This window comes from Vidua macroura, chromosome 11 (assembly GCF_024509145.1).
Source record: "Vidua macroura isolate BioBank_ID:100142 chromosome 11, ASM2450914v1, whole genome shotgun sequence".
NCBI classification, from domain to species: Eukaryota; Metazoa; Chordata; class Aves; order Passeriformes; family Viduidae; genus Vidua; species Vidua macroura.
This window is the reverse complement of record NC_071581.1, coordinates 860,909-883,617: the sequence shown is the minus strand read 5'-3', so window position 1 is coordinate 883,617 and position 22,709 is coordinate 860,909. Positions and strand designations below refer to the sequence as shown.

The window sequence follows — 22,709 nt, the reverse complement described above, 5'->3', positions numbered from 1 at the left end:
CAAAAGATATGCACAAAATAGCTTCCATATTTTTTCCTGATACTTTGACAATTAGTTTCTTCCTTTGACTTGTACCCAATGCAGCACTTTTATCATCAGTTTTATCATCATGGCACAAGATCGATCACCTTCCATTAAGATCATCTGCTCACCAGCCAAAGACAGTCCCCATCTTAAGAAGCTCACTATCATCTGAGAGAAGGAAAAAGAGGCTTCCTATTAAAAAATTAAGACAGAGTAAACATTGAAAAAATATTTGCTTCTTTTTGCTTTTAAAACAAGGGAGAAATTCAATCTGCCTTTGCCACACAGTCATGTCTCTATTAACAGTCATAGATTGTTCCTCAGAGGGGATTTTCAGTCTGTCCTGTAAGCCCAGCACTGAGTCCCTGCACACATATTGTTACACAGGCAGAGGAACTCCTTCTTAAATGAGACATGGGAATGGAACTCTAGTGTCAGTTACAGCAAGGTATCACAACATGGCCCAAAGTTATCCCTAGCCATGACTAAGAGGGATTAGGTCAATCCTTGTATCACAGTTCAGGTTTGTCAGACAGGTTTGTCCTCCCTTTGGATGGCAAGTAAGGAAGTTTATCCAGAGATGTTCAATAAAACACACATATTACTATCAAGGCAGCAAATCTGGGAACCAGATATATTATTCAAAAAGGAAAAAAAATACCCTTTTTTTACCTTCAAATAGCACTGAAGAAAACAGTAGAAAGGGAATAAAAAAATCAATGCCATACAATATATGACAATATATACAATGCCATGCAACATACAAGTTACATCTAGAACTGTCATAAAAATTGGTCACCACATAAATTATTTGTTGGATATCAATTGTTACTCCTGTCTCTTAGATACTACTTTTGAAATTCCCTTTTGCAGATCTCCCATTTCTCAGGAAGGTGCTTACATGAAGTTTCTCTTACAGGACTACTTCAGTTTTGAAGTTTTCACTGTTCCATTAAGTCCTGGGAGCTATGGGAAACCTGCCCCCTCTCTTCTCAAAGGCTGTTGTACTCAGGTGCAGGATGCAAAAGTACACATAAAAGATCTGTCATGATCCAAATTAGCAGGGAAAGACATGGAAATGAAAGATTAAGTTGATCTTTTTAATTTCTTTCTGAAAAAAAAAAAGTCCACATAGAAGTATAAATTACTTCTCTGACAATGCTTGGGAGGTATGTAGCTCCACATATGTGGGAGCTATATCTGCTTTCTGTTAACTTTCTGATGATGGGCTGTCTGAACATGCCTACACAGGAATAAATGCTCTAGTGCTCTTCCAGCATATATGGGGACAAGGATCCAAACCAGCTGCCCCGTGCTACATCATGGCATTTATCTGCTCACTTCTTCTGAAGATGCAGAGCTGTCAAAGTATTTGATAGAAACAAATTAAGATTGTTAATTACCTCACTGCCTCAATGCTAAACCTGAATGGTTAATGTCATCAGATGCCAGTTTTTGGGAATTACTATTTCCTCTATGGTTGGAACAGATCTTGTGTGACCTCGTAAGTCTCTTGGTAACTTTTTGCTATTTTTTTCAGTCTTTCAGACATGTACAAGTATTATGTTAAAAACCTATCAAAGGTTTATTTGTGATTTTCTCTTCTGATTGACTACAAGTCTGACTCTTCAGGGCTTCTTTAGAGAGAAAACCTGCTGCACTTGGGTCCCCTGCGTGCCCCATCAGCCCCACTGGCCATGGCTGCTCTCACAGGGGGTGCAGTGGCTCCTTTCAAGCTCAGGACTGGGCTCCCATCCTTGTCAGAGCCCTGTCCACGTGCACCTGTCCCCATGTCCCCAACTTGGAGGAATCTGTCGTGTTGCTGTGGGCTGGCCTGGTAAGCACTGGACCTGATCTGTGGATTGACTTCCCAGCTTGAGCTTGGAGCTGTGGCATCACCATGACCCTTCCAGGTGATCTGAACTCCTGGTTGATCCCAGTCCCCTCCCCAGACCTGTTTCACTCACCTCAGCCCATGTGTTACCCTGCTTGGCTCCTTTAGGCAGCAGTTGTCCCCTGCTGGTCCCTGGCAGCCAACTCCTCAACCTTTTCTAGCTTCCAGATAGAAAACACAGCTTGAGATGATGGATTTTTTAAAAATACAGTTAAACATAACAACATACTGTGTGTTTTAAATCACAAAGCCTTTGCTTTGAGCCCATTGACACAGCTGTGATGGGTCTATTATACCCCCTAGCTGTCCAAAACTTATTTTTCTTTTAGGAGCTTGTCTTGTTTTTCCTGAGCAGACTCACTGTATGCACCATATTATCCATACAAAAACTCTGCTGCTACAGCCTCTTACTGGCAGCATGTCTGTGGAATTTTTTGAACTGGAAAAGGGAAGTTCTCAATGTCCCAGTTTCTGGCTATGACACCTGGACAGGTCTCCCTTCTGCCACTCTCACACAATTCCTGTTAGGAGATGAGAGGCAGCAAAGCTGCATATGAGGGGTTTTCAGGTCCAGTTTACTCTGTGCCTCAATCATTTGAGCTTCTTCAGCACCATGAGTGAAGCTGGACTGAAACCTTAACACAGGCCTGAAGGTTCAGCTGCCTTCAAGAGGGATAGTCCTTAATGCAGAGTTCTGTGCTTTCCCAAATTGGACCCCTACTGATTAAAAGGCATTTTTGAAAAGCCAGTCATGGTGGGTGATGTTTTACAATGGAAGCTGTTTAAAAAGATAATTAAAAGAAAAATTGCTATAATGAAAATTTAACATGTCTAAAAATAACCAAAATTATCACAGCTGTCTTCCATGACTTTAAGTTTCTTCTTTTCTTAAAAGCCAAAATATTAAAGGTTTTCCAGCTTTACCACACAGTGCTGCATTTTTAGATTTGTGGACAGACTGAGTGATCTTCAGCCAGCATCTGAATCCACGGCCTCCCATTCTGGTTTCTCTTCATTACCGCTACATCACATCTTCTACAAAGTCGGATTTTCCCAGTCAGTGCTGCATGGCCCTTTCTGAAATGCACGTTTACAGCAGCAGCAATGCACAAAGAAAGACAAGTAAATTGCCATGTCACGGGAGGGCATCGCACAGCGTTACGTAAGGGGGCTCCCTCTGAGTTATTAGCTTTATGTCAGTTTTGGCATACACTCAAATGAAACGTGCAAAAGACTAGATGAGGAGTGAAGAATGAATTGCCCTCATTAATATTCAACCATGGTTTTTAGCTTCATTATGACCTGCTCTTGTGAAGGGCTGAACAGAGCGAAAGCCAGTCGCTGTGTCCACTGTGCCGTGACAACTTACGTGGCTCTGATTAACAGGCCTGCAAGACCCTTTTGGTGACACACAAGGTCTCTGCTCTGAGCCAAGGTGCCTCAAGGAGAGCTGGAAACAAACCCAACTTGTTCTCATTGAATAACATACTCGCTGTCATCATCGGAGTGAATAGGGAATTAATTTTGCTGAGTTTGGGGCACACAAGAGCAGTGCAAGTACAGCAGTGTTTCAGACTGGAAAATGGGATAAACATTTTTAGATGAAACGAGACTGTTTATAAATTAAAAATGTGGATTTTATAAATCTCTTTCAAGCACAACAACTTGACATAAACAAGCACAAGCCTTAACTATTAGATTTTAAATATTAGTATCATTTGAGGGTTAAAATTTAGATAACTAATTAAATTAATTCTACTCTTTAAACAGTCTGTTGCATAAGTTTAACTATCAGTGAAGACACATCTTAAAGTATATGTAGATTAACTACAGTAGAACTGCACTAATTTTCAACCACTCAGATTTGGGTTTTATTACTTTTCCCACAGATCAAGACCATTATATGACATAGGGGAAGCATGAAGAAATGTGTTTCATGAAGGACCTTTTATATAACCTACTTCTCTCTGCGTAATCACAAAACTACATGCTCATTTTTCAAATTGTGGTCAGATTACAGGTGATATACAAGTAATTCCAATACTTAGGCCTGAAAACCTGGGGCATACTGACTGGAGAATAGGAGCAGGCTGTCAGTGGAAGGCTAATGAATTCAGAAATGCTGAGAGGTGTGCTCTATTTGCTTAAATCCCTTAAAAACCTAACTGACGTCAATGAGATGGCTTCTAGCAAATATTTCATATGTAGTCCCATGTTAAATGTATGGGTCTACGTAGGACAAATCTGTATTTCCCATATGACCATGTGTAACAGCAAATTTAAATTGTACCCCTTTATATATTTTACATAAACAAAATTTGCCCCTTCACCAGATTAAAATGGTGGCTTCAGAAGGAAAGCAGGGGCAAACACACTTGTTACAATGATGACTGGGGTTTGCACCTTTTCTAAACACTAACAAAGTATTTTTGAAAGGACAAGTAAGTCAGTTTCAGAAATATCACCACTGAGAACTTACTCTTTTTCAGAATTACTTATTTTTTAAAAATTTGCCTAAGGGGGCTTCATGAGAAATCTCTATTATTGATTAACACCAGAGGATTTGCTTGAGAGTAATCCAAAGACAAAAGTAAGAAAACTCCATCATCTTTCCAGTTTCCTGTCCTGTTCCAGTGACAGTTGTCAACTGCCATGAAGCAGCCATGTTTAGTTTTATGTTAGCAAAATATATGTGTTAAGAAGATATAAAATCTGCCATTCTGAGATATAGGTTGTGTAAGACTGAAGAAAAGCAATGACCTAAATTTGGGTCATTGTATGCAGGATAAAAATGGGGTGCACTGCTCTGCATTTCTGGACATTTTGCTGCCGAGGACTCCAAAAGAAATGTGCATTCAGGGCATAACCCCTTCATTTCAGTTAAGGGAGGACTTTTTATTATCTCTAATGGGGATAAAAGTGATCTATGTTGAAAAAAGATATTTTGTGTCTGACAAAGGAATTGAAATCCTAAGAATCAGTTACAGAAACTTTCTCTTTGCTCCCTCCGCTGTCTTAGGAAACTGCTGCTTTTCGTTCTTTTCTTCTCTCTTCGACTTCCTTGTTTTCGCCCGGTCCGCTTTCCCGGAGCGCTGGCCAGGCGCTTCTGGGAGCCGCCGGCGAGAGAGAGAGGCAACAAACACCTTTGTGGGTTCGTCTGATACGGACAGAGCTGTTTAGAGAGCGTGATCAAGACCGGGATAAAGAGACTCAAGAGGTTGGACACTTGTTGTGCAGTCTAAAGTAGGTTGTATTTGCCCGATCGCCGCACGTACAAGTGACCACGATCAGGGGTCCAGACAAAGGTTTTATAGGGGAAAATAAGAGATAAGGTGAAACCAATAGAACAATGCCCAGTGTGAATACATTACAGGTAAAATCCAATGGGAATAACTCCAGGGGGAAGGATGAATGCACGTAAAAATACAGAATAGAAACTCCAGCTTTAGGTTTAGGAAACAGAAACTCCCATCTCAAATTCACAAAGCCTTTTTGCTCCGTTTGCGTAGCTGCACACTGCAACAGGAAACTGTGCTGAATTGGCTTTTCACATTGTGGGCAAGCCTGCACAGCCAATGGCACTGGAGGTGGGTCCCACAGCCAGGGCCTGTAAGGAACACAAGTAGCAGCAGTAAAATCTTTCTAAGCCAGTTCCTACAAAAGTGTCTCTTCAATATTCAACATCTCAACAGAAGGCATTGGCAACACTGAAATAGATGGGTTTATAAAACTGAGATCTAGAGATGAGCTATCTTCACTTGAATGCAGTAGTTGCATGGTATTGTAAAAGGAATCTTTTTTAAATCTTATTAAAATGCATAGTCCACATTTTTCTTACATGCTGTCATGGGAATATGGCACTTTGACTAAGAGTCAAACATGGCTTTGCAGAATAGAATTATGTTAAGAATTAAAAATAGTGATTATGAAGAAGAGTTTTAGAACATTTCAAAGCATGGACTCTCTGTGGTATGTATTTTTATACTGGCTTAATGTCTCAAGCAATAGAAGAATCATACTAAGGTAATACAAGCAATCTGAAATCCACTGCAAGCAGTTCTATTTTAACTCAGCAATTCACACCGAATTCTTTCACAGCACAGAGAATCAATTCAGGAAAATAAATATCCAAGGAGAAATATGGATTTAATTGTTATTGCTGTTACGTTGCTAAAATAAAACAGCCGTGATCACACACTCAGATAAAGCCATTGTTTAACAAATATTTTTATTAAACATCTCTGTAGTGGAGATGAGTCCAGCTCCCCAAGAGCAGAGCAGGCTGCTTCCCAGACCACCCATTGCTCCCGAGGTGAAAGAGCCCATCCAGCTGTAGGGGGGTGGGGGAACGGGATCAGACACACTGCACACCATGGCAGGCACGGAGCAGCTCCTGTTTGCTCACAGACGCGTTGAACTGCAACAACTGCAGCTTCACGTGCAAGGAAACAGGTCACAATCTTCTACCAAATCATGCATTTGACCACCAGTGATGGCAGCAATGGGGCTTCTTGGAAGGCGTGTCCCCAAAACTGGCAAGGACTGTGCAGCCCAGGGCAGAGAAGACTCAAGCACTGAGGTCAGCTGATTACAAGAGGCAGAGGGGGAAAGCAGGCACAGAGGGAGGTCAGAGGTACAGCAGGAGCAGTCGGGAAAATAAATTTGCCACGGGTATACAGTAAATAAACTGTGTGTCTGAGCTGGGAATAAAATCCAGAAGTCCTGATTCCTTGTCTCTGCTCTGCTGCCCCAGTCCTAATCAGATCCTCTCTCAAAATGACTTTCTAATATAAGACAGTCCAGGAGACGGAAACATTTCTCCTATCTACAAACCAAATGTAGCAAAAGGTATATAAAGGTTTCCCTTCAAACAGTCACTCCACCATTTCCGTTAGGGCCTCACAGACTTTGTTAATAAATACTGCACTTTTCCTCCATGCTGGCCATCAGATTTTCTGAGCTTGAAAAATGTATCATTCATCTCCTTCTGAACTGGTGTCAGGATATTTTCAAGAATTATTCTAATTTAAAATCCAGGTAATCTTCTACAGTTCTGACATCCAGCAGTCTGTGTTTCCTAGGGTTATTGATTGTTTGTTGTGGTTATCAGCTGAGTTGTAAAAGCAAAACATTTTCATGCACAACATTTATAAATCTCCAATACTGAATGAGATTTATATCACTTTTCTATTTCAGTAAAGTAATAAAGTCTCAGGCCAGAGAGAAAATAGATTAGGAAAGTATGAAGGCTCATATTAGTGAAATTTTCTACATTAAAAAACTACACCATCTAAAGCAGTACATAAGGAGACTGAAATTTGTGTAACTGCTTCTAGTCTTTAATTGTAAACATGCACTGTTTACCGTGGAATGTGCAGTGTGGTTTTTCCAAACTTTTTTTTTTTTTTTTTTTTTTTTTTTTTTGCAAACCAATTAAGCAGCTGGTCTTATCTAAGAATTCAAAGTCCAAGAAAAAAAAAAAAATAGATTTAGGATGGGCATGGGCTTACTGAAAGCTAGCCATTGCAAAATGTGTTGATCAGTTTGTCTAATAACCCATCAGCCACTGAATACAAGTGCTGAGTTTTAATTGAAGGTTTTAGCAGGCACTAGGAACTTGGAGCCTATGGATCAGGTCTTCAGTGGTACAGATCAGAGCAGTTTTCCTGTAAACCACAATTATACAAGTTTGGAACTGGTGTAAATATTTTGCAGAATCACAGAATAGTCCGAGCTGGAAGGACCAGCAGGCATGACAGAATCACTGAATTCTGGAATGGTTCAGGTTGGAAGGGGCCACGGGCAGGGACCCCTTCCACTATCCCAGGGGGTGCTCCAAGCTGGGGCACTGCCAGGGATCCAGGGCTGCTCTGGCCACCCTGTGCCAGGGTCTCACCAAGCTTCGTTGTCACAAATTTCTTCCCAGTATCTCATCTACACCTACGCTCTGTCGGTAGGAATCCATTCCCCCGTGTCACAGGATCGCAGAATATTCTGAGTGGGAAGGGACCCACAAGGATCAGCAAGTCCAGCTCTGAAGCGAATGACCCATATAGGGTCCAAACCCACAACCTTGGCGTTATTAACGCCATGTTCCAACCAACTGAGCTAACGTCCTGCCGCTACACGCCCTTCCTTGGAAACGGCCCTTCTCCGTGTGATCATCCAGCTCCCGTCCCTGCCCCAGCAATCCCCCCTGAGCATCCCTGGCAGCGCTGTCCGAACGCTCTGGCAGCCTCGGGGCCGTGCCCATTCCCCGGGGAGCCTGGGCAGTGCCAGCACCCTCTGGGGGACGCAGGACCTCTCCCCGATGCCCGGGCTGAGCCGCAGGCGCTCGGCCGCCCGCGCCGCTCCCTTGGCCGGCGCTGCCCTCTCGCGGCACAGCCCGGGCTCGCTCGGCAGCGCCCGGGACCGAAGCGCCGCCGCACGGCACATCCAGCCGCCCGCGCCCGCCTTCCGGACGCGAAGAACTAATAGGAGATGAGTTTAGTTCAATTAAATGCGTTATCAGCGGTCATGCAGTGTTTCTGGAGGACCTTTAAAATGATCGCAGCAGTCTCAAGGCCGGCCACTCCGAACTGTAATAGAATGTAAACCTGTTTAACAACTCAGCTATGGAAACAGCAAAATCACGTCCTGAGAAAAGGAGTTACTGATTCAGTAGTTCTGGGAATAGATGCAAGGCCAGGAGCACCGTTGTTCTCTATGGACTGGCTGCTTTTACCAAGCTATCAGTGCTGATCTAATTAATTTCCAGTCTGTTTGTGTGGGCTACACTTAGTGGGTCTTTCAGCATTCCTATTATCTAGAGCAGGGCAAGAGATTGAAACCTGATTTGGTTTAAAATTAACACTTAATTTTAAAATGATGCACTTGGGGTTCCCATATGGAACAAATACATATACACCTAAACTTTTTTGTTCTTTCCTATGGGAGTATGTTCGCATAACTTACAACAGAGAAGCCATCCAAGGATGCCAGCTGGCTACATTCTATTTTCATTATTCAGCAATGACAAACGGCTGTTGTAGCATGAACATTTTACCTGTGAGTATTTTTTTTTCTTCAGAATGTGACAATAAAACAGGTGATTGTGGTGTGTGATTACTATCATGGTTCTGTGAAATTTACTGAGAAGCCTAAATTCATTTGAACCAATATGATCTGGGAAGTAGTTTCCAAATAGAGTAGGCAGAGACTTCTTAAACCAGCTTAAAGTTTAATGAAAGAGTAAACATGGGCTCTAAGCAATAATGTCACTGCTCATTTGTCACTCTAATATTCCCCATGCAGCCAAAACACAAAAGTAAGTCAGTGAGAAGAATTTTCTACAACCCTTTTCTGAAACAGAATTAAACAGGACTTTAGAACTGGGTTCAGTTCAGGTCAGATCTAAGAGCACAGTGCCTAAAGGAGACACAAAGATTTGCAAGTTCCAATGTACAGTTTCTAGAAATGTGAGTAATAGGGAATCAAACCTTCCTCAAGTAAAAAAAATCAGGGAGTTATAAAATTTACACAGCAAACCTGGCCTTCTAATATCCAGAACCAAAGCAAATATATTCCACGTGAGAATATTTTCAAGTGGCCTGTTCAGAGAGCAGGAAGGAAAAATCCAAGAAGGAGTAATGCCAAGAAGGAGTAATCTCTAGCCAAGGTTTTCCTATACAGAGATTAAATACACCAAAAAGTCCATCATACAGAGAAGAACAGGGTATTTTGAAACAGGGCACAGCTAAGCTGTGAGCTACAGATCACATGAGATATGCATACAGTATTTATTTTTTCACTATAATTTCAGACACTGTGCTCAGTTTGACTGCTGAAAATGGTAAAGTGAGAGTAGTGTCAATAATTAATGCCTTGATTAGAAAGAGGCTTTAAACAAGTAGCTGCATTCAAGCCGTTGATTTCAGCAAAACTAGGCTAAACTCTGTTTAAATGTGGAAAACTACATGAGAATCAACCAACAAACGTGTCAGCTAGAAAGGCCCACCTTACTCTAGGAATTAGAAAAGCAAGGCTTTTCTCAGGATATGGAGCTCACAGGCGTATAGGAAATACAGTAGGGAATTCATTGAAGGAAGGTTCTGCTGACTACATCAAATAGGGGTCAGGTAGCCTCAAGGCACTAACAGTTCCCAAGAGAACTAGTATTTAATGTCTCACTTAAGATGTGGATATGCCCATTAATCCACTGGAACAGATTTTCTACATTATCCCAAGTGTCACCAGCCACAACCTGAAGAGCAACTGTGAGGCTACAAAGAAACAAGAAAAATCTCCTCTCATTAGCTACTGTGCTCCCTCACCAAGAGAACACTAAACTAGTTGAATTAATAAAATATACTCCATCTAGTAAGAACATCCTGTAATATGTTGCATGCAAGCTGGTTTTAGCTCATTTTGCAAGTAGGATTAATTTTTAGAACTTTCAGGCTTTCATGTTAATCCCAGATAATAGTGCAGCTTTGTAGATTAATCAGATTACAGGAAATGTCAGCATGATTTGATTTTAAATGATGTGAAGCATGTTACTGGAACTATCACCCTCTCGTTTTATGAAAGGATGACCTGGAAGAATGATAGACAGGGTTCACCACATCTCAACAGCTGCAGACTTCTCCTTCAAGATCCTTTTAAAAACGGGCTTTGTCTGCTTTATTTTCTGACAGCAAGTTATAACATGAATTTTTAAAAGACATGGACTTCATCACAACAATGGATTGTGTAAACACTCTGTAAGAAAATGGTATACAACCTTACCTTTTACACATACACCACTGATTTACCACCGGCTACAACCAAATATCTGATGTGTGTTTGCAGTTAAAAACCCCACCTCAGATTCTACATAGTCCTTCCCATTAATTTGACTCATGAGCTTCTCTTTTGCATCTCCCTCCTTCCCCACATCTTTATTCTCATTGGTTACAGCAAGGCTCAAACTCATTTTATTTCTGGTTAATCTGATTAGGTAAGAACCTGGGATCGTGATGTCAGTACATAAGCAGAAGGAAGTAATGCTTCCTGCAGGAAAGATGGCAGTTTTGACCTTCTAGAAGCAAGTCATGGTCTGACTGAAAGATTAAAATAGAGCAAGCCAAACTGCAGTAGTAACACCAACTCATTCTGCAAGAGCATCCTTCAAAGAGGGATTATGGCTCATGGACTGCAGGTAAGAAAGCATAAAGTCCTTGTGTTTGGTTATTTGCCTGAAGGGAGCTTTGGCTGGGGGGGGAAAGGTCAGCTTCAGCAAAAATAGCAGAACATTAGAAACACTGGCTAATGAAAGGCTTTGGTTCTTATATTTGCTCAGCAGAAAAGATGGCTTTCAGAGCAGAGGCGTCTGGATAGACTCACTTTTCTACAAAGGCATGACATTATTTGACTTTAGCATACCTATATTCACATTCTTTCATTCTGTGCTGATGGAACAATAGTTATTGATTTCTCTACTGTACAAAATTGCTCTACTTAGTTTTGTTGTTTTTTTCCACTTAAACTCAGAAACTTACATCAGTAATTGGACAGATGAGACTGAAACTAAATGAGACAACTAATTCTTCAAGTTATAAACTCATTATTTAAGAATTTAATGATTTTGTATGATAGTTGAGTAGATTGCTTTATTATTATGGGCTGTCACTGTATTATTCAGTATATGCCAAGGCAATATTCAACAATGCAAAGGCTTTAATGAGCCTGTAAGGCAGGTTGCCGTGGTGATGTGGTGCTCAAACGGATGCAATCCTTAAAGTTCTGGTTTTGAACTTTTCATTAGGCTTTAAAAAATGCTTCACACAGAGGCTATTGTTGTAGAAGATCTTGTTTGTACCCAAGATTCTCAATGAACAGAGTTGTTAAACCAAGTAACAGCTATAAAGCTGCACTGCTGGAGTAGCTTTAAGCAGTAATGACTGTGCACACCTATATGCCTCCAGATTACCTTTATTTCACAGTTACATCCACACAGACAAACTCATCCCTCACTTGAGTTGAAGCAGTTGTGCTGTCACTAATCAAGTGCAGCAGGAAGCTCAGCTTTGGCAAAAGGCTGATCTTTAACTTGCTGTGCAGAAGAAATGCTGTGCATTTATAAATGCAAAAGCAGACTGTAAAGCTGAAGTCCATTAAATACTGCAATCAGTATCACAATTAGGCAAAAGAAGCTGCTCAAATTGCAGGGGGCATTATCACTGCTTTTAAGCTGCCGTTAAGTAGAATGCAATAGACATGGGAATCTTGGAGACAAAATAAACCAAAACCCAACAACAAAACAAACAGCACCTTTTTATACTGGCGTCAGTGACTATCCTTAAAGGTGCTTTTTTTTGATACTTCAAATGATAATGATGTTTATGTGTACCAGTAGTCTCAAATAATCATTGTCTTTAACCAATGCTTCTATTTAAGTCAGAATCTCATACCCTGCCTGTGTATTCATCACTAGCAGCCTCCCAGAGGGAGAAATTCGAGCTGTACAGATGGGTTAATCGAACATCAAGCCATGAGCAGCTCTGCACTCACTAAGGCTGCTCTTGGTGCTGTGGCACAGCCCGACCCAGCCAATCCCGGTGTCACTGCCAGCGTCTCTCCACAGCCAATGAGGCAGGAACAAACCCGATCTAAAACCAATGCTGTACTTATGCTTTCACTTCACTGACTTCAGCCACGAAGAAAATAGTAACTAAACCAGGCAGAACAGAACTGCTGCCACCCACCCAGGGCTCAGCTGCGAGGTCATTCTGCATGGTCTTGGACCATTAGGGCCAATCAATTTTGAGTACTTGCAGAATATGCTTAGTCCAGCCAGGATCAGCTTCTATATCCATTGCCTTGTGCTACTACAATCTGTTTTCTGAAATTTCCTTTAACACCTGTCTCTAGTTTTATCTTTAAATGCAGGAAGCTATTTGTGGCCAATTTAAAATAAATGGCAGTAATTGGTTATTTCATTTTTGGCTGCCATGAGTTTTGCAAGTGATAACCTACTACTGTTTCATACAGTCCATTTTCTTTTCTTCCTAAGCACTTATCTCTCCTATGCCAAAGAAAAGGAGAATTAAAAACAATTCATCTGTCTAAAGAGTTTGCAGGTGTTAACTTGTGGTTAGCAATACTTTATGCTATTACTGCCGAATCCACAGCTCTGAGCTTTTAGCAAGATGCTTTACTGAGTTCTGTGGAAGGTAACTGGTATGTACATAACCTATTTTTCACCGTTGAAGCTTTGAGCCAGCTCTGAATTTTTCTTTCAGTTAATTCTGTATTTTTAACAACAGCAGGGCAGTATCAGGTGTGACAAAATCTCATGAATTTGAGGGTGTTTTCCTAATTTATTTCTAGAACTTATATATTAATCTTACTCACAATTCTTTCTACTTCCTTATATGTTGCCTTGCCTGGTTTTGTACCACCACTTAATAAATGAACAAAGCATCCATCAAGGTCTTGAAGGGAGGTAGAATCCAAAGACACCAATCTGTCTGGGGCCAGAAGAGAAACCCAAATGGAGATTATGGCTCTTCTAGACATGCAGACATCTCTGGGTGCAACAGCCTGAAACCAGCATGTTGAATAAAGAACTGTAACCCAAAATCCTGGAGGCAAAAGGGTTAAGGTCCAGATCTGTGGGATGTAGCCCTGGCCAGTCCCCAGCCATGATGAAGAACACTGCTCCAGGGCAAACAGCATAACTGCTTCCCACCTGTGGGCACCCTCTGCAGCTTCCCCTCCTCCCACTGCCATCCCAAAGCTTCTCCTTTGGGGTGAGCCATCTCCCTTGTCCTCTGAGACAGCTAATGGTTGGAATGTCAAAAGTTCAGCTGTGAATTCACTCTTAGGAGGCAGAGCTTTCTCTTTTACACAGTGGAAAATGATGATCAAGGTAGAGCAGCACCTCAAAGTCACATGCTGACCTGTAATCTCAATCTCCTTGACTTACATTTTAATTTTCACTTATCTACCACATGAGCAAGCTACTGAGCTCTGCAGAACAGCAAATGGAACAAGAGGGGGGGTTGTTATTGCTTTGGGTGGCTTTTTAAAGGAGTTGATGATGGCCAATAATTTATTTCATAATGACTGGGGCAAAGTACTTGTTTATCCATTCACAACTCCATTCACAACTCAGCCACCAGCTCCTGAGTTATCAGATTGTGAACAGTTCTAGCAGAAAGATCAAAAACTCTCAGAAATAGTTTTATTTTGACATATTATTGGGGTGGAGGAATTTTTTCTTCACACTATCAGAGACTGGAAGCTTTTCCTTGTACGGCTTTGTTGCTAGTTTTAGACTTACTTCCCTTTCCCTTGCAGATAAGAGATGAGGAAAGCGGCTACAACAAAAATCTGTTTTGCATTCCAAAGCATTATGAAGAAGATTTAGAAAGAGTCTTCATTCCTCATGGACTCATCCTGGACAGGTATGAGGGTAAACAGAAAAGATTAGGGACAGTGGTGCCAATTTTTGTCCCTCCAAATGAAAAGACTGAGGTCCTTGCCCTGTGCAGCCCATGAGAAACATGGAAACCCTGCAGCCTAACACTTCTGTCCTGAAGTCTAGTGCAAGAGGGAGTTTATGGAGAGGATTCCTCCACAAGCCCAGTTAAGCTTCCATGTTCCCTCAAGTATCTTTAAAACTACCTATCCCGCAATATTAAGGTTTATGGGTTAAATCAGCTTGTGCTGCGCAAATATGTAACTAACTTTCCTATGACTTGCTGTGGTCACAATTTGCTAGCTATAAAAACATAACAGCAAGATGAAAATTTTTACAATTTTTACTTGAACATTGCTTAATATATGGACAAACAACTAGATATACAGAACACTTTCCAGAATTCCTTCTATTTTTTTTTTTTTTTTTTCTCACAGGACAGAACATTTGGCTAGAGATATCATGCAGGACATGGGAAGTCATCACATTGTTGCACTATGTGTCCTTAAAGGAGGCTATAAATTCTTTGCTGATTTGCTGGACCATGTAAAAGCACTAAATCAAAATGGTGATAAATCTGTGCCTGTTACCGTGGATTTTGTCAGAATAAAAAGCTACTGTGTAAGCAACTTTCTTTTCTTTGGAAAATTGACTCTCTCCATAGACTGGCATTCTAAATACTGGTAGTTTGAGTTTATGTATATAAAAATTGAGTTGATGCATACATCCTGTTCAAATTACATACTAAAAAGGAACTGATTTACTGATCTTCCCCAAAGGGTGGATATTACACATTCACTGGAACAAACATATAGCAGAACACTCAACAGGACAAAGCCAGGGGCAGATCTCATACTCCCTCCTCTTGCAAAAAGCAAGAGCAGCACACCTTTCAAACAAATACAGGATAACACTTTTGGGCATGTTTATGTGACTTCCATCTCTTCTTTCTCCTTCTAGAATGATTCACCTGCAGAAAAAAATCAGTTTTGTTGGAGAGGAACTGTCTGCACTAAATGGGAAGGTATGAATTAGCATCTTCACCTTTTAAAGGGAAACAACTGGTCTTGTGTATTTTCCAGGAAATCCATCTTTATTAAGATTTTGATACTGCATACTTCCAGCCACTTAACACTGATTTAAAATGTTGGGCTTTGAAACAGTGAATAATTCCCACTGATCTCAGTGGAAACTTGAAGTGATCAGTAATGGCTGCTCCCAAAGATCCTATTCCCCATTTAATCTCAGAATGCCCAGAAGTGAACCATCCTAAACTGACTCATTCAGTGTGGCTCTAGAATACAAGTGCTTTACATAGAGCAATATCTACATCTGACATAGCTGCATTTATCACCACATTTTAAGCTTTCATAAATACTTACAGAAAGGCTCTTCGGAAAGCGCCAAAGTAAAGTCAGTAGTAAAAATGACAATCTCCTCTGAAAATCAGTGCAACTTCCTTGTAACTGAGGGTTTTAGTGTGCTTTTCTTGTCTGTATAATGTGCTGAAAATTGGCATTTAAGTATTTTCTTTTCTTTCCTTCTTTCCCTATGTAATCTCTTCCAGAATGTGTTAGTAGTAGAGGTAAGTAATGACTGAACGAGGGGTGGAATGACATGGATTTTTTTCTCCCTTCTTTTCAAATTAATACATATGACATATAAAATAATAATTAATTATGTTACTGGGCTGCCAGGTTGTCATGCTCTAATTTAATCCACTGACAGTCTGGTTTTCCTTTCAGACTTGAAGGATAATTTTTTTTTTTTTTATCTCTTTCAGGACATTATTGAGACTGGGAGAACAATGAAAGCACTGCTTTCAAAAATAAAAGACAAGAAACCAAGGATGGTAAAAGTTGTAAGGTACAAGGATATAGCCACTAACTAACATATTCAACTCATTTGAGTGAATAGTCAATGTATGCTGACAGGTGCTTGTTTGGCTTGAAGTTTGGGGGGGAGGAAGCAAATGCAGGAAGTAATCCTTATCTAGCTGCTGAAAAATTAAGTGTTTTTTAAACTGGGAAATTTACCTGTGCACTACCATCTTCAACGCTCAAATTAATAAAAAAAGGTTTTACGGTTCTTTCCGTGTAGTCCATAAAGTCTCATGGATTCTGTTTCTTACTTTATGTTTGAAGGAAATTAATCTCTTTCCATAGGTTTTCTAACACCACCTCCAGTTCTCTCAATACTAGAATGACAACACTCAGAATATTTCTTAATATACCGTAGAAGTTTCCAGAATCTAAGAGTCTGACAGCACTTGGAAGATGACTTCATGTAGCATTTTAGATCTGCTTTTAGTCGATCTCTAAAAGGAATTTTGTGGAATATCCCTGCTTCTGTCAAGTAACCGCAATGCTTTATAAAAACAGTTGAATTAAGCATCAGTTATTCAGACAGTCCTTCTAGTGACTGTCCAGGAGGTTCTCAATTTCTTCTGAAGTGCACAGGCAAACCAAGAATAGAAATGATTTTGCAGAAGAAATTGTCCTTTTCTCCCTCCCTCCCTCCCTCCCTCCCTCCCACCCCACTAAAATCATTACCAGCCACTTGGACATGCTTCCCCCTCTGTGCTATTCTAGTGTCCTGAGACATTGCTGCATGGAAGGGGAAAGATCAGAGACACAGGATTGAAGGGAACTGAATACAAAGTCGAGCCACTTGGACATAAAGAATGAACCTAGATCAGAGCCTTTGCTTCTCCCTCCACTATGAGGCTGAACACTACTTCTTTCTGTGCAATAATCTCACTGTTTTAATTTAAGTGCATGATTTTAGAATCTTAATGGGGAGACATGGCAGAATGGAAGTTTACAACTTCGAGCGAGACATATTTTAAAAACCAACCTTCTCTGCTCTGCCTTACAGCCTGCTCGTTAAAAGGACACGTCAGAGTCCAGGTTACAGACCAGACTGTAAGTATCATGTTTTTCTAGTATTTTTTTCCTGTATTTTCCAAAGCACAGTCTTGTAATTTCACTTCAGGCAGCACATCTGACAAATGGCACATAAGTTTCATGAAGGCCAAGAGAAATGGGGAGAAACTACATAACAGCTTGTGATCTAATGACTAGCTACACCATCCTGAGGCCTCATGACCACCTTCTTTATTTCCTGAGCGCAGATTTAGTTACTTGATATACAAATTTAACTATTCAGATAGCAAAAACAGAATTAAACCTTAATTGTGTTTTGCTCTGCTTTGACCCCAGAGGGCATTTGTTTTGACATTTGGCATTATTAAACTTGCCTTGTTTCCAAACTGAAAAGTCCTACTGAATCAAAGTTCATCTCCTTTCACTCAAGTAAAATCTCACTCCTTTTCTCCTCTCCCAGGACTAACTCATAACTAGGTTTTAAACAATTATTTTGTTAATAAAAATCATTCTCTTAACACCTTAATTATATTACTGATTGACGGGAATGGTTTAGATTCTACCATCTGTCATCAATTTGCAGCTCGGATTCTTAAGGAAGCACCCTGAAAGAGATGACGCCTATTTCTCTTAGCTCAAGTATGTGTTGAATACCAACTGTGCACTTAAAAGCTATTTACACCACTGAAGTATAAAAAGAACTGTATTTTCTTACAGATACAGGCTTTGAAATTCCAGATAAATTTGTGGTTGGATACGCTCTTGACTAGAATGAATACTTCAGAGATTTAAATGTAAGTACATGCACATTCCTCCACTGCCAGGTATCAGGTACCTACCTACCACAGGTACCCAGCAAGAATATTTGCTTCTACTCAGAGCTTCTCAACAATTAAAAAACCTTCAATTCCAGCTATAAACTTCCATTAAAAGAGCAAAACCATTTTTAAGGTGACGACTTGGTAATGCAATGTAGGTGCATAAGAAATGTTTGTGCTTCACCTTTTTATAATTCTACTCCACAAGTCTCATGGCTCAGCCATGCTGCAGGACATTCTGAACCCCCAGGATGGTGAGCAGCATACAATCTGCGGCCCAAACTGAAAAGAAAATAATTTGTAATTTGACTTTAATTGGATATTTGTCTGTCTTCGTTCAATCCTATGTTGCTCTTCTGTCACCAAGTCTTTAAAGTGGCTGTGCAGGGGCTCCGTGTGAAGGTTTTCCATATACTTACAGATAACATGTCTGTAAGATCTCTCTTCCCTTATTCTAGTACAGCTTCCTTAGGCTGCACAGAGTAGTAGACTTGGAAACATCACAAACGAATAGGATTGTCAAATGTACTTCCTTAATTCTGGTTAACTCGGAAAGTTTTTCACTTCTAAGTCTTCTTACTAAGACAAGCCAATTCTGCTGAAGACACAAACAATCTGTGCTATTGCTCAGCAGCATGAAGGCAAATGCAGTAATTTAACAAACCAAGTTCTTCAGGAAATATCAAGAACTTGGCTTTCTATATGGGTTTTTATATGATGCCTTGTGTAGGCTGACCTGGAACAGAGGCTGGACAGAGCTAAAGAATAAAGTAGGGACTTGCTAAAAGGCCTCAATGGATCCACCTCGGGCAGCACAAGAGCCCAGCCAGGGCTGCACCCAAGATAGACCCAAAACAGTCACAAAACGCACGACCGGTCACAAGGTCTCTCGCTTTGATCAGTTCTGGCCCATCTGCATATTGGAGTTAATTGTCCAATTCCAGCTTTAGCCCATGAAGTCCCACCCTTCTTGTTTTTCTCTCCTCAGTCCACGTTGTTTATGCTCTTGGCCTGGGATTTGGATCAGTTGCCCTTGGTCCCCAGCTAGAGAAGGAATTGTTTTGTCTGCCTGCTCTGTGCAGAGAGCTCACCATCCCCTAATATGAAGCCCAGACCCACACACTAAAGCAGCACAGAATCTGAAAAATGTAAAACCTAAAACCTAAGAAATCATATATATTACAAACTTGGAAAGAATATTGAAATATCAAGTTTACTGTAAGCGGGAAACTTGCAACAATTCTGGTTCTAGTGTGTTTTTATTACAGTGCTAGGAATACAACTGAAAATCAGTCTTGCATTTCATTTGAAGATGGATGTTGATAAATACTGTACATTTTTCTTTTAGCACATCTGTATTGTGAAAGAGAATGCCAAAGAAAAATACAGGATGTAATAACGTCAGTCTTCTGGAGCACTGATTCCTGGCTGCAGATTAGGTGATAAACCATGACACCAGGAAATGACTTCTGCTACTTGTGTGTCCCTAAGAAGAACGAGAAGCTAAATGTCAGCGCCCGGGAGCTGCAGCTGGCAGATTGCCATGGGGCGATGCGCTGAACAGGATCTGTTCAGAGCCGGGCTTTTCCCGATGTGGAGCAGCCTGGAGCTGGGGCCGAGGCTCCGGCGATATCGAGCGCTGCCGCCGGGGCCGTCCCGTTCCGGGCCCGGGAGCGAATTGCTGCCGCTGTGCCCGGGGACCGCGGGGGCACCAGGGCTGGAACAGGCAGACCGAGGGCGGCTCGAGGGGGCACCGAGGCGGGATGGAGCGGGGACCGAGGCCCGCCCGGCCGCAGCGTCCCGGCCCCGGCCCGGCCTCACAATCGGGTGCCGTGGCTGCCGGGTAACCGCGAGCCGCCGTCTGTGACGGCGCTGCGGCCTCAGCTGCCCAGAGCTCGCTCCCGGCTGGTTGTTCGCAGCCCCGGCGCGTTCAGGCGGCTGCACTCGGCGATTCGCCACGCGAATTGTTCGCGGAGCATTGGTCTCTGCGAGCGAGTCCAGTGGATTCGCGGAGAATTGGTCTTTGCGAGGACTCCTGAATTCCGGTGGAAGGTAAAGACTGACTCAAGCTGTACTTTCTGGTTTTGCCACGTCTGTGCTCTAAAAGAGAATGTCAAAGGGAAATACAGGATGGGATAATGCCAGTCTTCAGTTCAGTGGCATGTCCAGCTGAGTGGATGAACAAGATATAGTCTACTGATGGTGCTTTTTAATCAACGTTTCCTAAATATACTAGTCTATACTTTTTTTTTCCTATAATATTTACTTAAACGGTTTAAAGGTGAATGAGTTCTGTTCAAGTTTCAGTGCGTTTTTATGATCTGGTTATTAAAATTATTAAAGGAGATGCCCCTGAATTAAGGTGCAAAATGAGATCATATGTCAAAGTTGATAGTCTGGATTTTATGTAACAATAATTGTGAAGAGAGAGAGGAGAAAGAAAAGAAGAGGAAGAGAGAGAGAAAGAAATAGAAAAAGGAGTGGGGAGGGAGGGGGCTGGAAAGAGGGGAAGAAAGAGAGTGACAGAGACAGATTTAGTAGAAAACATCACCATTCCATGGATCCCACCCAACCCACGAAATCCTCTTCTGGTCTTCTCTGTGGTGAGGTCCCACAAAATGTAAGACTCCAGGGGATTAATGCAGATTTGGGCAAGGTGGGACTGCCCAGGTACCTCCCTGGGGTGGGGCAAGTTGGACTCTGTCTCTTGCTCCTTTTCAATAATATCAAATCTTGAGCACCAGTATATCCTTGGAGTCTGCCGTGAATTGGGTTCTGGATTTTCAGGTCTGTTGTGTTACGTGGCATGCCATGCAGTCATCTGGTGCAAGGCCTCAGGCATGGGTCTGGGGGCACTTTGGAGGTCTTTGATGGGTTATGACACCCCCTCAGCTGCCCCTCATGGGAATGTGCCCTGGATGTGGCCTTCTGGGGGTGGGGGGTTTTAGAGCTGAGCCAGTTTGTGTGAGGGAGGATGGGTGTCCACTGCATCTTACCAGAGCTTACGCTGCACACCCAAAATTTCCTTCTTCCCCTCTGTTGATGGGAGGTTTGTATGCAAACCTGGCTTCAGCAGACGAGTCTGTGGCTATGACTTGCCCAGCCTGAAGGCAGGCAGAGCTGATTTTCAGGACAGCTGCTGGGTTTGGCATTGTTGTGGATACATTTTTCTCCCTCAGCCTTGTTCACTTCTCCCCAGACCTGAACTACTAGGACAGTTGTGTCACCTTTATCTTGTCTCAAGTTCCCTTAGGCAGCTTAACTCACAGTCCCAAGTTCCAGTCAGGAGGCGTTTTCAGGGAAGGGTGGGCTTGGGTGGTCGCAGCTTCTTTATGCAGTTTTGTCACAATGGGCAAAAAGTCCTTTATCTCAATATTTAAGCCATTAGCCTTAATATTCCATAATAGTCTTTCACAAGTCCTGTGAGGAGCAGCTGAGAGAGCAGCGGTTGTTTAGCCTAAAGAAGAGGAGGTCCACTTGAGCTATTTTTAAGTAATATTTAAGCAACAGCTTTGTCTGTTCTAACTATTATTAATGTTCAGCTTTTTAGCTCCAGGTTTCAGAATGAGCCATCTTTGAATTGCACAGTGTAGCCATATAGTTCAAATAAAGTTAAACTAGAGGCCTAACAATACTAGCTACTTATGCCAAACAAGCACTTAGCTACTTTCAAATCATATAAAAATTTTAGCACCAATATATGCCTTGACTCTGCCATGAATTGGGTTGTGGATTTTCAGAGTTCCATTGTTGCTCCTTCCAGTTTTGCTGAGGCATTGTCGCTCATCTGCAACATCCTCCTTCCAAAATGGCTTCTGGATCCCCGAAAAAGACACCGAGCCCTCGTCTTCTGCTCAGGGAAAGACTGAAGCCTGAGACTGTGAGTAGCCACTGGGGCTGTGTTAAGGCTGGAAACTCCCCTCATGTCCCTCCTCTCCCCGCCCCTGTTGTCAGCAGCCTGTGAAGCTGCAGACCCCCTCCCCACCTCTTTGTGCCGTGCTCCTGGCCCTTGGTGGGGGCTGTCCTGGTGCAGTAGGGAACGCTGTGTGATGTTTCAGGGACAGTCCAGCATCCTGCCTGGCTGTGCCACCGGAGCCAAGTGAAACCAATGTGCAGCTGAAGCCCTGAGCATGTGCTTCTTTCCCTTTCCCTTTGCCACAGCAATTCCTTCTGTCAGGCTGGGCACTCACCTGTGCTGCTCTGACCAACCTGCCCTTGGGCACCCAGGCACGTGGGGGAGGGGGAAGCTCCAACTCTGCCCAAAGCCTTGAGAGACACGGCTGGTCCCAGCTGGAAGAGCTTCCCAGCCAGCTGTTCTCTCTCATCTCCTGTGTGGGCGCAGATCCAGCCCTGCAGGCAGCACTGGAGCCAGGGCCACAAAGGTCCCTTGGCCGTCTGGAGCTCACTTGACTGAAGATGCCCCACTGCTGAGGCTCTCTCCAGGAGATCCCTCTGTTTTCTTCTGTGGAGGGGCCTGTGAGCCCAGAGAGAGAAAACAAATGCTAATGAACAGAGAGAACGAAAACTTGGGCACATTCCTGTGCACCTCACTCTTGGTACAACTTTGCTTTCTTGCTTCTCTTGGATTCACCCAGCAGTGCTATCTCCTCGCTGTGAGCTTTGAGTGCTGTGCAGGGATGGAGTTA

The 22,709-nt window shown here is 42.2% G+C and overlaps 1 protein-coding gene and 1 pseudogene across 1 annotated transcript in view; both read left to right on the top strand.

Annotated features, from left to right (window-relative positions):
* The window catches only part of LOC128812983 (hydrocephalus-inducing protein-like), a 95,421-nt gene that overhangs the window by 12,424 nt on the left and 60,288 nt on the right, over window positions 1-22,709 (top strand). The gene's annotated exons all lie outside the window — the stretch shown is intronic.
* LOC128812551 (hypoxanthine-guanine phosphoribosyltransferase-like) lies at window positions 11,079-19,459 on the top strand (annotated as a pseudogene).